Here is a 14,419-nt window from a genome sequence, read left to right on the forward strand (position 1 = left end):
CTCAACCACATATCCAATAACAAGTCGTATACCATTTGTGTTTCTTACTCACAGTCAAGAGATATTGTATATACAAATACATAATGTATTAAATTTACATTCTTAATTAAAATTTTTAATTAAATAAAATATAAATACAAATAAATTAAAAATTTTACATTTATATAAACTTTAAAATTAATTATTATTTTTAACGTGTAACACATGTTATGTGTTCACTATACAAATTCAAGATTTAATTTTTCATATGTAATTTTTTATTATTTTTATATATGACATAATATTATTATAATATTATAAATACTATATTTATTTTTTTATGAATAGTATTTTGTAAAATTTTTTTAATATCTTTATAAATTATAATATTTTGTTGATGTAAAGAATAAAATTAATTTAAAAATATGATTAATTAATAAAAAAAATTCTAAGCACTAATTTTATTTAAAATTTTAATTGATTTTATTAAAATTGTAAAATTAATGTTAGTTTTATTATAAAAATTGAAATGCAATTATAATAATTTCATTAAAATTTTTAATAAAAGTATTTTTTAATTTATTATATTCAACAATAATTTGAAAATATAAAATTATTTATTATTTTTTCTTAATAAAAATGAAATAAATGAAAATTTGTTTATATATAAAAATAAATTTTAAGTTTGATTAAAGTTATATTTTTATCAATATAAATAATTTTAAAAAAATTATAAATTTATAATCAATAATGTGGTTGTTCTATTTAAATTGATTTAAAATTTCAAGTTCTTGATTTTAATATTTAGTTAACCTTAAATTTTTATTTAATTAAATATTTATTTTTTAATAATATTTTTATAATTATATTAAAGATATTTTTATTCTTCCAAATTTTTCCTTCCTTTTAAGTGTGTGTGTGTGTATATATATATATATATATATATTGAAAATTAATAAAATTTTTAAATTATAATTTTATAGATATTTAAAACAATTAAAAAAATTAATAAGAATAATATTTCATATTTAATGCTTTTTATTATTTTTATTAAAATAAATTAAATAATTTTTTTTATAAATTAATAATACTTATAGTTTAATTAATTATTAAATGATAAAAATTAAAATTATTAAATATTTAATGATAAATATTTTATTGTTAAAAGTTATTATTATAATATTGAATATTGTTGAATGGGCAAGAAGTCACTAATTACTAATTAGTGATATATTTTTTCTTGCTAAATAATATTAACTTAGCGATAGGTTATTATTATTAATATATATTATTTGCTACGAAATAATAGGTAAATTAATAATATTTTTATTTTTTATTTTTTTAGTTTAATTAATTATTTAAATAATAAAAATATAATTATAATTAATTTTAAAAATAAATAATAATTTGAATAAAATTAATATTCTCCCTACCCTTCATACATTTTTATATAAAAATAATATAGATTTAAATAAAAAAATTTAAAATAAATTAATTTTTAATAAAAAAAATTAAATTTTGTCTTTTATTAATCACCACAAACATTTTTAGTAATATCAATGTCCTCCTTCTCACATTTATATATATTATAGATTACAAATAAATAAATAAATAAATATGGATTATAGTAATTTTATTTTTATTTTTTATTTATTAATTTCTTATCTTAATTAATTATTATTTATAAAATTTTATATTTAATTAAAATTAGTATAAATTTAACTAAAACTTTTAAGTTTATATAAACTCTATAAAATTAAAAATTTAAATATATATAAATTTTAATATTAATTTAAATAAAAGAATATAATTATAATCAAATTGAATGCCAAAGAGGAAAAGGCAACATTCCCTCTCCAAATTTATGCAGCATAGATTGATATATACAAAAGTAAGCATTTATTCATTTTTTTTTTAATTTTTATAAAATTAATTATTGATGAAATTTACAAATAAAATATTCCACTGCCTGTGAGACCTCTTATAAGTCACGGCAATGGTAAAGATTCTGCTCAACTGAAACTCCCAAAATTTCAAATTCAACAGCTCAAGAATTTGGGATAAAATGAGTAACCTTCCACATATCTTTCCAAGAGGTCAACCATCCTAGGATTTCTCTCAAGCGAGCACGTTTAACCCTGGAGTTCTTTCAACTCTCCATTCCATTCCACCAAAAGGCGCTTCTAATGATTAGTTACCTCATTTTATATATCTTCTCTTTACACTCCCATTCTGATGTGGGACGTATTTTCCATCTTTCAGGAGCTTCTTCGCCACGTCCAATGGAATCACTGGGGTACTGCCTTAAGGCCTGTGTAACAGAAGTAGTTAAAATCTTATGAACTTTAATCAATATTATTTACTTTTTTACACAGTATTTATCTACCTGATTGGATTTTACTGACAAGACATGGCCACAGGTCACTAATTGTCTACATTGCTGGAGCCTGACCATTACATGTAAAACGAATAAAAGCTTCACAACCAATTCTAGTATCCAACCTATTCACCATTTTATTTTCTGAAGAAATATCATCTAACTTAAAACCTTGTTTCGAGCAAACATATTCATGTTGTTTCATATTCTTTGATCCAACACTATATCTAACTTTCCCTTTACGAATGCTGAAATCGATTCCCAATGCAAAATTGTTGTATAAAGCAAATACTTCCTTTCATTAGAAACCACTCTTCCAAGTAAATTATCATCATTGCTCACTTGTCGTTTTATAAAAAGATCTTCATCAATTTTAACAATATCATTCTTATCCTTTTCTACTTCACAATCACTTTCAATAATTATACCTGCATCCATATAATAATCAGATCATAATAAATATATTAATACAAATTCTATAATAAATAAATCATAACTAGGCCTATACTAATATGATGATGATTATCCATGACTAGGCCTATATATTAGTTCTACATAGGACAAAACTGAAAAAGGAAGACTTAAAAAGTAACAGCAGTCAAGTGAAAACATCCTCTATTGACAACATAATTTAAGTTTTAAAAGGGATTAATAATGAGTTAGTCAAGTAATTATAAATATATTTTGAAATATCAGAACTTTAGATGGATCTAAACAAAACTAAATTATTAATGATTATATTCAAATTTTGAATCTTGTTAAAACAAGCAATTAAAAAATAATACTAAAAAATAATTTCTCAAAGCACATGTTTGTTGATTTTCCTTTTCCATGCATCGCACAAAACTAACAAAAGCCCACAAACACTTAACTGTCAATTTTGATATCTCTTAGATGCTAAGAATTAAATATCAACATGTTTTCACATTACTAATTCCATATATACTATTATTACCATAATCTAAATATACTAATTATTTATAATAGATTGGCATGAGGATTAATAAAAAATTAATTCACACCAAACCATATTGAGTATATTTTCATTTTATTATTAAAATTTTTTCAGATATTACCATCATAATTCCACTTTCTCCTAATGCAAAATTTCTAATTCATTAATTAAACATAGCTTGGACTTCAAAATTATATTTTGAGATGTTATTTTCTTTGACTATATATTCATATTAAGAGTACCATCATAGTACAGAGCTCTTCTTTTTTGTTTCAATTCTTAAAATGTAAGCATATAAATAATCAATAAAAGTGAGATCATTTATGTAATTAATACCGACGGCTAATATATAATCAAAATTTATATACAAGTTTATATGGAGGCATGCCTTTTTGTTTGTCTATATTATGATTTGAGAAAGCTTCCACTAATAAGAAAACACCTGCACTTAAGAATCTGATTTTGCAGTGGTTAGATTTTTAGTTCCCTATGTTTTTTGTTTTATTGTTATGCATATTTAGGTTATGTGCTGTTATGAAAAAGTTTTAAAAACATGTGTCGTGCTAAATGAGAGAATGTAAAAGCTAACTATCAGCTTTTGTTTATTTTTTTAAATAAGAAAGTGAATTTTAAGTTACCGATAGAGTTTTAATATTAACGGAGTGAATGAAAATATTAAATATATTATTTTTATTTATTAAATTTTTTATTAAATAATATAAATAATGCATCATATTATTATTATTGATTGAGTGTATCACATTATCCAGTGACACACTAAATCTATTGAATAATTTTCCTCTCAAATGTTATTCTCAATTATTTTCTCAACTTTGGACGCATGCCAGAATTTCTTTACAAATTCCTTGATTTCTACACCAACCCATCAAGTGTGAAAGATTATGCCACAAAATTATTGGTTGATCCATTTTCAATGTAAGAATGGATTGAGGAACTGCATTTGTTGTGTTGTGGAGGAAACATCAAAATAAACTGAGCGAGCTGTCCCTTAGTCTGGGCGTAGTGGGTTGGTCTATTGCCCATGGTTTAGTCTGGCTTATTTTGCTAAATTTTTCCTTATTTTATTAGTTTTAATAAGATTATATATAAATTATATATATATATATATATAAACTGAGTGAGCTGTGTTTCAAATATCCTCAAAATTGATTTTGAAGTTTGGCTATTACGATATGTGATCCAAAATTAAAAAATTTAAATATAATTACCAATTAACGAAAGTAATTGGCCTTTTATGTTCAATTGATTTATTTTATGTGGGACAATTAATTAGGATAATGTAATTAATTAGAATTGAATAGTATTTTTATGTCATTTTGATTTGGTATTATTATTTTTTTATTGATAATTTGATGTTATAAATATATAATTGTTTTTATTTTGTTAAAAGGAATATAATCAAGTTGCAATTTTAAATGTAAAAACAAATAATCGAGCCAAATCAGAATCGAAATCAAAATTGAAACTAGAACCAAATTAGAATAAAAAACACTTAAAAAAATAATTTTTATATCAAGTTTGATTTAACTTCGGGTTTTATATATTGGATGCTGCTATATAAATACATTTATATGAACTATTTATTTTAATACACATGTTTCAAGTGCATTTATAATTTATTATTAACATAAAAATATTTAAGTTCACTATAATGTAAAATATATTGAACATTATCAATATTTAATATTGATCAACAGTAATTAATTTACGCCTAAATAGATTAATAAAATGTAAATTAAAATTTTATTTATATATAATATGAAGTATTTTATTTTATATTTTTCTCACATACAATATATATTATTCTTTATGATTTATTAACATATAATATTTAGTTAATGTATTTTTTACTATCAAATAAATAAAAATAAAGAATGAATAAATACTAATAAAGATTAAATACAATTAAATATTTCATTTTATTTCTCATCAAAAGAATGGCATTTTCTTTTGAAAATCCTAACTATTTTGAGCATGATACTGGGGAATTTTATTTATAAATAATAAATATTCTAGAAAAATTATAAATTAATTAGATTTTAATTTTTCATATAGACTCTATATATGTATAGGAACTTTATAATTATCAATAAAAAAAATTAATATGTAATTATGTGTTTTATTACTTTATCGTCTTCTCTTATAGATAATAAATTTTGTTATTATTACCGATTTATAATTTTTTACTTATATTTTTAAATAAAATATTAATTTATAAAGTATATATATATGTTTCGTATTTTTTATTCATGATGATTTTATAATAATAATAATAATAATAATAATAATAATAATAATAATAATAACTTCTGTTAATAGTAATTAATATGAATGTTTAAATTCTATTTGTTTTTCTTATTAAAAATTAAGAAGTCTTTAATTTTTAGCTTTTTTTAAATCTAATTATGTGAAATAAATCTAATTATGAGAGAGATTTATCTGAATTTGAAGTTTAACTAATCTAATATTGTGTCCTTGTATGTTATTAGTTTAATATATATATATATATATATATATATATATATATATATATATATATATATATATATATATATATCATATTAGATTTAATATTTATATCTAAATTAAAATAATAGTTTGAAGCATATAATTTTATAATGTTAAAATTATTCCGTCTTTCTTACATATAAATAATATCAATTAAAGTAAAGTTTAATTTCTTATATGAAATCTAACAGTTCTCCGATTTTATTATTTCTATTTAATTTCTTTTTTACATTTTTCACCATTTCAGTATTGTTGTCCGGTATTTCAATTAAAATGCAATTAACATAAATAATTATAGTAGCATTTTAATGGTTTACTCATGTTTATTTCTTAATAACATGTTAAATTAAGTTTAAAAAAAATGTTAAACTAAGTAATAACATGTTTAAATGTGCGAAAATAAATTTTATTTTTTACAAAAAAAAAGTTTTACTTAGTTTAAAAGTATAAGTATTGAAATATTCAATTTGAAAAAATAGACTTAGATTTTCAAATAGAAACTTTTAAATACTTTTACATTACTTTCTATGTAAGAAAAGAATTATAGTTAAAGCAAAACTTCTATTTTTTTTCCCCTCTTATTATTTCAACAACTAATAATATACATTTTTCAGTTAATTATATTTTTATGGATAGATTAATATTAGAGTTGCATTAAAATTTATAATGTTGTAAATAATGTAAATGATTAAGGGTATTTTTGGCAGTTTCAATGTCCCTCCCTCCCACTTGTATATATAAATACATTGCCTGTACATTAATTTTAGTTTTAATTATTTTTTAAAAAATTTATAATTGTGAGTATTATATTTTTATTAAAATATAATTGTCTTTAATTTATTTGATTGTATTTTATAATTATATATATTTTTTTAAAATAATAATACTTATATTGGATTACAAATTCAATTTACTTAATCTTAGTTTATGCAGGTTTGATTCAACTTCATCAAAATATAATAGCATATTTTTCTCTTTTAAATTTTATTTTAATATTTAATTTTACGTTTAAATTAATTTTAAACTCAATTAAATTTTTAATTTTTAAATTTTCAACAATTATTCTGAATTTAATTAAATTTTTGAAATTTAATTTTCTAAATATTAACATCTAATATATATATATATATATATATAAAATTAAAGAACTATATATTTTTTAAAAAATTAATCATTTATTTTATAAGTAGTACATATAAGATATAATTAATATAAATAAAAATCATACTTATCAAATATATCAAAAGTTTTTTAATTTTGATATTTTTTTAATATATACAAATACGTATAATATGTTGATGTAATATCAAATAAATATTATATAAAAAAAATCTGACACAAATAATTCAAAAAAAAATATGAATGCTTTATAATTTTTAACACTTGAATGTGTACATAAGCTTCTGAAAGCTCTTTTCATATTCATTACTCTATTCAAACTTCTTATTCTTATAAGTTAACTTAGTTATTGGAGTAGCTATCTTGGAGAAATTAGGTACAAATATCCTATAATAGCCAGCCAAACCTAGGAGACTCTTGATCTCTATCACTGTGGCTGGCTTTGGCCAATCCGCCACTGCTTCTAACTTCTTAGAATCCACTTTGATTCTATTCTCTAACACTATAAGCCCTAAGAAAGATATATTCTTCAGTCAGAACTCACACTTGGAGAACTTGGCATGCAACTGATGCTCCTTCAGTGTCTGAAGAACTATTCTTAGGTACTATGCATGCTCTTCTATACTTTTGGAATATACCAAAATATTATCAATAAAGACAATTGCAAAGTGATCCAAAGACTGTCCAAATACACTATTCATGAGATCCATGAATGTAACTGGGGCATTTGTTAAACCAAACAACATCACAAAAAACTAATAATGCCAGTATCTATTCAGAAAGGCAGTCTTTGGAATATCTGACTCCTTAATCCCCAACTAGTGATATTCAAACCTCAAATCTATCTTTGAAAAGCAACTGGTTCCAGCCATTTGATCAAACAAGTCACCAATATGGGGCAGAGGGTACTTGTTCTTGGTAATTATCTTGTTCGACTGTCTATAATCAATGCACAGCCTCAAGGATCTATCCTTCTTCTTTAGAAACAGTACTAGAGCACCCCAAGGAGAAGTACTCGATCAGATGAATCCCTTATCCTCCAATTCTTGCAGCTATTCTTTTAATTCTTTTAACTCTGCAAGAGCCATCCTATAAGGAGGAATAGACATGGGTCTAGTACTAGGCACTAGATCAATTTCAAAATCTATCTTCCTTTCACATGGCAGGCTGGATAGTTCCTCAGGAAATACATTTGAAAACTCTCTTACCATAAAAACTTATTCTGGTCCACTTTTGTTCTCCATAACCTCTTTAACAAGGGCTAGAAACCCTCTACATCCTTTTTGGAGCATCTTATTGGCTTGTGTTACGTAGATCATCCCCTTCACTAATGATGTCTAATCTCCCTAGAAAACTATCTCTGACCCATCTGGTCCTTTGAACTTTACTACTTTATTTCTATAGTCTAAGGTGGCATAATTGGCTGAGAGCCAATCCGTCCCAAGAATGACATCAAAATCTATCAATTATAGGACCACCAAGTTCGCTGAAAAACATTTATCATCTACTATCACTGGATAGGCATACAGATCATCTTTGTCACCAAAGGATCCCACTTAGGCCCACTAATAAGCAATGGACATTATAGACACAAAACAACTAAACCCAATCTCAAAACCGCTTCGGGGTTAATAAAAGAATGGGATGCACTAAGATCAATCAAAACATGTACATCGAAACATCCAATGCAATGGTTACCTGACACCTATCATGATAAAGATCCGTGCTGGTGCTGTTGAACCCTTTCCATGAGAGCCTGCCATAGAGGAAGAAGAACCTCATCCCCCAACCTATCCCCTTCTTGATGAGGGACCCACCGAAGTCAGTCTCGCTACCGATTGAGCCATACTACTTGACTCAGTCTATTGTTATGAAGCCATCCTTTCCATGTTAGGACACTCCCTAGACATGTACCCCTCCTGACCACATCTGTAATATTAGGAAGTTCCAAACCTACAGAATGTAATGTAAATCAATAAATCAAAATAAAATCAATTTACTTTTTTTTTTAATTCAATTCAATTCATATTGTCACATTCAATTCATATTTTCATTCTTTTAATATTACTTTATATTTTTAGAGATTATTTATGTATGAAGTCTCTTGGGCAATGAGTAGATAGCCTTGCCGCTTGGGTGGGGGCTTACAATGTGGGTTTAAGAGAGTATTTGACTTAATTTATGAAGATTAATTTATAAATACTTAATACTTATAAGCTAATTCAAGTTTACAAGCATTTAAAATTTTAAACAGTTATGTGTTTGGTTGAATTACTTATAAGTGATTGATAAACAGTTGATGTATTTGGTATAGCTTATAAGCATATTTATTATTAAAATAACTAAAAAGTATATTAAATGAGATTAGAAATGAAATTTTAAAAATTAAATAAAAATAATATACTAAAATACTTGGTCAAATATAAGTATCAAAATGGGAAGTTAGTCCTCGCCAACTTTTTTTTTTTTTCTTTTAGCTTGTAAGCTTAGCTTGTTAAAAAATATTATAAGCAAACAGATAAATTTATTTTTAGAGCTTGTAAGTTGGTTTCACTAACTTATAAGTTAAGACAAACAAACTGTAAAACGAAAAAATCAATGTTCTAAATTTTAGTTATATATTATGTTTTTAAATTTAATTGATAAAAAAAATTAACAGCATATTAAAGAAAAATAATAAATTTATGAAACTTTCTTTTTATTAACACCAATCTTATAGAATAGATATGATAAAAAAATAAAAAATAAAATTATTATTTAATTTAGTGTTTTTAGATTTTTTGATAATACTAGTTAAGTATTATTCATGTATTGTGAGCTGAATTGATATGATTTATAGAGCTTCCTCTTTTCGATGCTTGTGACTAATTGGTTAGAGGTTTAAAGGGGTTTAAAGGGCTTATATAAAGTTGAATGGCCAGTTAACTAATTGGTTAGTTCTAACCTTTTAATAATGATTACCTGATTGGTCCAAGCCTAAGTCTTACCCTTTACAAACTCTTATCTCAACCCACTTATTCGCCTCCACTTGTTTAATAATTCAGTTCAGTGATATGGTATCAAAACAGGTCTAGCCTGATTCAAATCAAATGTCAAGGTTTCTTTATAAGGATGGGCGACCAACTAATTAGCTAGTTCTAACCTTTTAGCAATGGCTGTAACACCCTAGGCAAATCCCACATCGACAAAACACGGGAGAGATGCTGGGTTCATAAGATGGAGGTTCCTAACCCCTATTGACGGGTTTTAAAACCGTGAGGGCTTCAGCCCGGCCCACTAGTGATATTTTCCGCTCTGGACTGAAGCCCTCACGGTTTTAAAACTCGTCAATAGGGGTTACGAACCATCAACTTATAAACCCAGCATCTCTCCCGTGTTTTGTCGATGTGGGATTTGCCTAGGGTGTTACAATCCACCCCTCTTATGGGACTCAGCGTCCTCGCTGAGGTTTGCCCCACCATCGTTCAAGGTTGCACGCGGAGCGGCTCTGATACCACAAATGTAATGGCCCGGCCCACTAGTGATATTGTCCGCTCTGGACCGAAGCCCTCACGGTTTTAAAACGCGTCAATAGGGGTTACGAACCATCAACTTATAAACCCAGCATCTCTCCCGTGTTTTGTCGATGTGGGATTTGCCTAGGGTGTTACAATGGCTGTTACAAGTCCAAGTAAGCTCATCTCATACTTCATGGATTCTTGTCTCGACCCACTCATTCGCCTCCGCTTGTTCAATTCAGTTCAATAATATGGTATCAGAATATGTATTGTTTAATTCAATTCAAGTGTCAAGGTTCACTTACAAGGGTGAATGGCCAACTAATAGCTAGTTCTAATATTTTAGCTATAACGGCCCGGCCCACTAGTGATATTGTCCGCTCTGGGCCGAAACCCTCACGGTTTTAAAACGCGTCAATAGGGGTTACGAACCGCCAACTTATAAACCCAGCATCTCTCCCGTGTTTTTCCGATGTAGGATTTGCCTAGGGTGTTACAATCCACCCCCCTTATGGGACTCAGCATCTGTAATGGCCCGGCCCACTAGTGATATTGTCCGCTCTGGGCTGAAGCCCTCACAGTTTTAAAACGCGTCAATAGGGGTTACGAACCACCAACTTATAAACCCAGCATCTCTCCCGTGTTTTGTCGATGTGGGATTTGCCTAGGGTGTTACAATCCACCCCCCTTATGGGACTCAGCGTCCTCGCTGAGGTTTGCCCCACCATCGTTCAAGGTTGCACGCGAAGCGGCTCTGATACCACAAATGTAACGGCCTGGCCCACTAGTGATATTGTCCACTCTGCGCTGAAGCCCTCACGGTTTTAAAATGCGTCAATAGGGGTTATGAACCACCAACTTATAAACCCAGCATCTCTCCCGTGTTTTGTCGATGTGGGATTTGCCTAGGGTGTTACAGCATCTTTGCTGAGGTTTGCCCCACCATCGCTCAAGGTTACACGTGGAGCGGCTCTGATACCACAAATGCAACGGCCCAGCCCACTAGTGATTTGTCCGCTCGTCGCTAGGGGTTACGAACCACCAACTTATAAACCCAGCATCTCTCCCGTGTTTTATCGATGTGGGATTTGCCTAGGGTGTTACAATCCACCCCCCTTATGGGACTCAGCGTCCTCACTGAGGTTTGCCCCACCATCGTTCAAGGTTGCACGCGGAGCGGCTCTGATACCACAATGTAATGGCCTGGCCCATTAGTGATATTGTCCGCTCTAGGCCGAAACCCTCACGGTTTTAAAACGCGTCAATAGGGGTTACGAACCTCCAACTTATGAACCCAGCATCTCTCTTGTGTTTTGCCGATGTGGGATTTGCCTAGGGTGTTACATTAGCAATGCTTAGTCTAAGTCCAAGTGAGCTCATCTCAGTATCTCACACTTCACAAATTCTTATCTCGACCCACTCATTCGCCTCCGCTTGTTTAATCCAGTTCAATGATAACTTGCAATTGCTCATATAATAGAAGTGAAAATTACTATCAGATTCTTTTTCACATAATGAGATTATAGATCCATGCATTTGCACCTTTAGTAAACTTTCAAATTCATTCAAATTATCTCAAAGAAACTCATAATACTATGTACATTCCATCCTTACCTTCTGGACAACTCATGGTCACTTCATAAATTTGTTTCTTGTCAATTATGTGCTGCATTAAATCCATAATCCTAGGGATACATAGGAAAAACAATAAGTTTGCTTGAATTGGTTGTTGGGAATGAAGGGCCATTTTGTTTCAGTGGAAGTCATGTTAATTATTGGAATTAATAGTTTGTTGCTAGCTTATTGTTGCCGTTGATTATATTTCCTTAAATGATGTGCCTTCTTAATTGTGTTACCACAAGTCTAATAATATTGCAAAGGCCTAGTGTTGAGTATATCAAATGTACTATGTGCCACAGTTCTCCCTCTAGGAAGTATGAGTGAAGCAATTCCTATCAAAATTGAATGTAATATTAATTTATTAAGTGTTTTAAACATGAACAAGCATGGAGAATTGCCTGATGATGCAAAGGCCAAGTAGTTACATTCTTTGTCAAAGATTATTTCCTTTTTCTTTGAAGGACCGAGCTAGGGAGCAGTTATATTCTTTGCCACCGAGTTCTATCACAACATGGGATGAACTTTCTCAAGCATTTTTAGCTCAATATTTTCCACCAAGCAAGACAGCTAAGCTAAGAAATGAGCTGACTTCTTTTAAACCTAGAGATGATGAGAGCTTATATAAAGCATGGGAGAGGTACAAGGATTTGCAAAGAAGATGTCCACATCATGGGATTCCTAATTGGATGTTTATTCAATACTTTTGCAATGGAGTTTCACCAGGTATTAGAAGTACAATTGATGCATCTTCTAGAGGTGATCTTATGGAGAAATCTGAAGATGAAGCTTTTTCTTCTCTTGATAAAATTGCTTATAACAATTACCAGTGGAGTTGTGAGAGGAATGATATCAAGAAACTAGCTGGTATGTTTGAGCTTGATGCCATGAATATGATTAATGCTAAGTTTGATGCTTTGACAAGGAAAATGGATAAGCTAAGTATGAAAGTAGATTCTTCAATTGGAGGTTCTAGTAATTCAGTAGAAGTTAGAGCTGCAAATGTCAATTGTACAGCTGATTTTTCTGCACTTAGTCAAGATTTTTCAAGTGAGCAAGTGGATTATGTGGGGCACTACAATCAAAGACTAGGCGGTAATCCATTTTCTGCAACTTATCATCCAGCATGGAGAAACCACCCAAATTTCTCTTGGGGAGGTAGACAAGGACAATACCAAAATTTTCAGCAACCTTCTGGGTATCAACAACATCAGAATTTTCAGCACAATAGAGGTCCTCTTCTTGGAATTCCTGAACCTCAAAATGCACCTGCTCCACCATAACCACAACAACCTCCACCACAACAAGTACAACCAGACAAGACAGCTAGATTGGAAGCTATGATTGAGACTCTACTTGTGAGCCATCAAAGTCAACAAGATATGATTTCTCAATTAGCATCTAAAGTAGATCAAATAGTAACACACAATAAGATGTTAGAGAATCAAATAGCTCAATAAGCTAGCTCTTCAAACAACAAAGCATTTAGGAAGCTCCCTAGCCAACTAGAAAATTCAAGGGAGCATTGCAAGGCTATTAAATTAAGAAGTGGAAAAATATTGGAGAGTGGAGATAAAAAGATTGAAGAGAAAATTGAAGAAGAGAAAAACAGAGAAGGAGATGAAAAAATTGAAGTTGAAGTTAGAATTGAAGCTGAGAAAGAGAGTTCAGTGGAAGAAAAAGGAAGTAAAGAGAGAGAAAGAGTAAAGAGGAAGAACCTAAATATGCAGCACCTAAAGCCTACATGCCATCTTTACCATTCCCACAAAGGTTTCAGAAAGTAAAGTTGGATAAACAATTTGGGAAGTTTTTGGAGGTATTGAAGTCTTTGCATGTGACTATTCCTTTCACTGATGCCTTAGCACAAATGCCTTCATATGCTAAATTTTTGAAGGAGATTTTTTCTAACAAGAAAAAGTTGGAAGAATTTGAGACCGTAGCTCTCACAGAAGAAAGCAGTGCTATTTTATAAGATACGCTTCCACCCAAACTGAAAGATCCTGGTAGTTTTTTCATACCATGTCACATTGGGGATATCAGTATAGATAAGGCTTTATGTGATCTTGGAGTTAGTGTTAGTCTAATGCCATTGTCTATCTATGAGAAAATGAAGATTGGAGAAATAAATCCTACCACCATTTCACTACAGTTAGCTAATAGGTCTATTAAATTTCCAATTGGGGTAATTGAGAATGTTCCTCTGAAAGTTGGAAAATTTTTCATATCGGTAGATTTTGTAGTATTGGAGATGGAGGAGGATGTACACATTCCTATTATTCTTGGTAGAACTTTCCTTGCTACTGCTGGGGCTGTGATTGATGTAAAAAATGGAAGGCTTACTTTAGA

The 14,419-nt window shown here is 28.7% G+C and overlaps 1 non-coding gene across 1 annotated transcript; it reads right to left on the reverse strand.

Annotated features, from left to right (window-relative positions):
* Positions 1-12,645: 12,645 nt before the first annotated feature.
* LOC131175040 (small nucleolar RNA R71) lies at positions 12,646-12,752 on the reverse strand. The gene has a single exon (XR_009145199.1). It is a non-coding gene; the product is annotated as a small nucleolar RNA R71 (small nucleolar RNA).
* Between the last annotated feature and the right edge of the window lie 1,667 nt (positions 12,753-14,419).

The sequence above is a fragment of the Hevea brasiliensis genome, chromosome 16 (assembly GCF_030052815.1).
Source record: "Hevea brasiliensis isolate MT/VB/25A 57/8 chromosome 16, ASM3005281v1, whole genome shotgun sequence".
Taxonomy (NCBI): domain Eukaryota; kingdom Viridiplantae; phylum Streptophyta; class Magnoliopsida; order Malpighiales; family Euphorbiaceae; genus Hevea; species Hevea brasiliensis.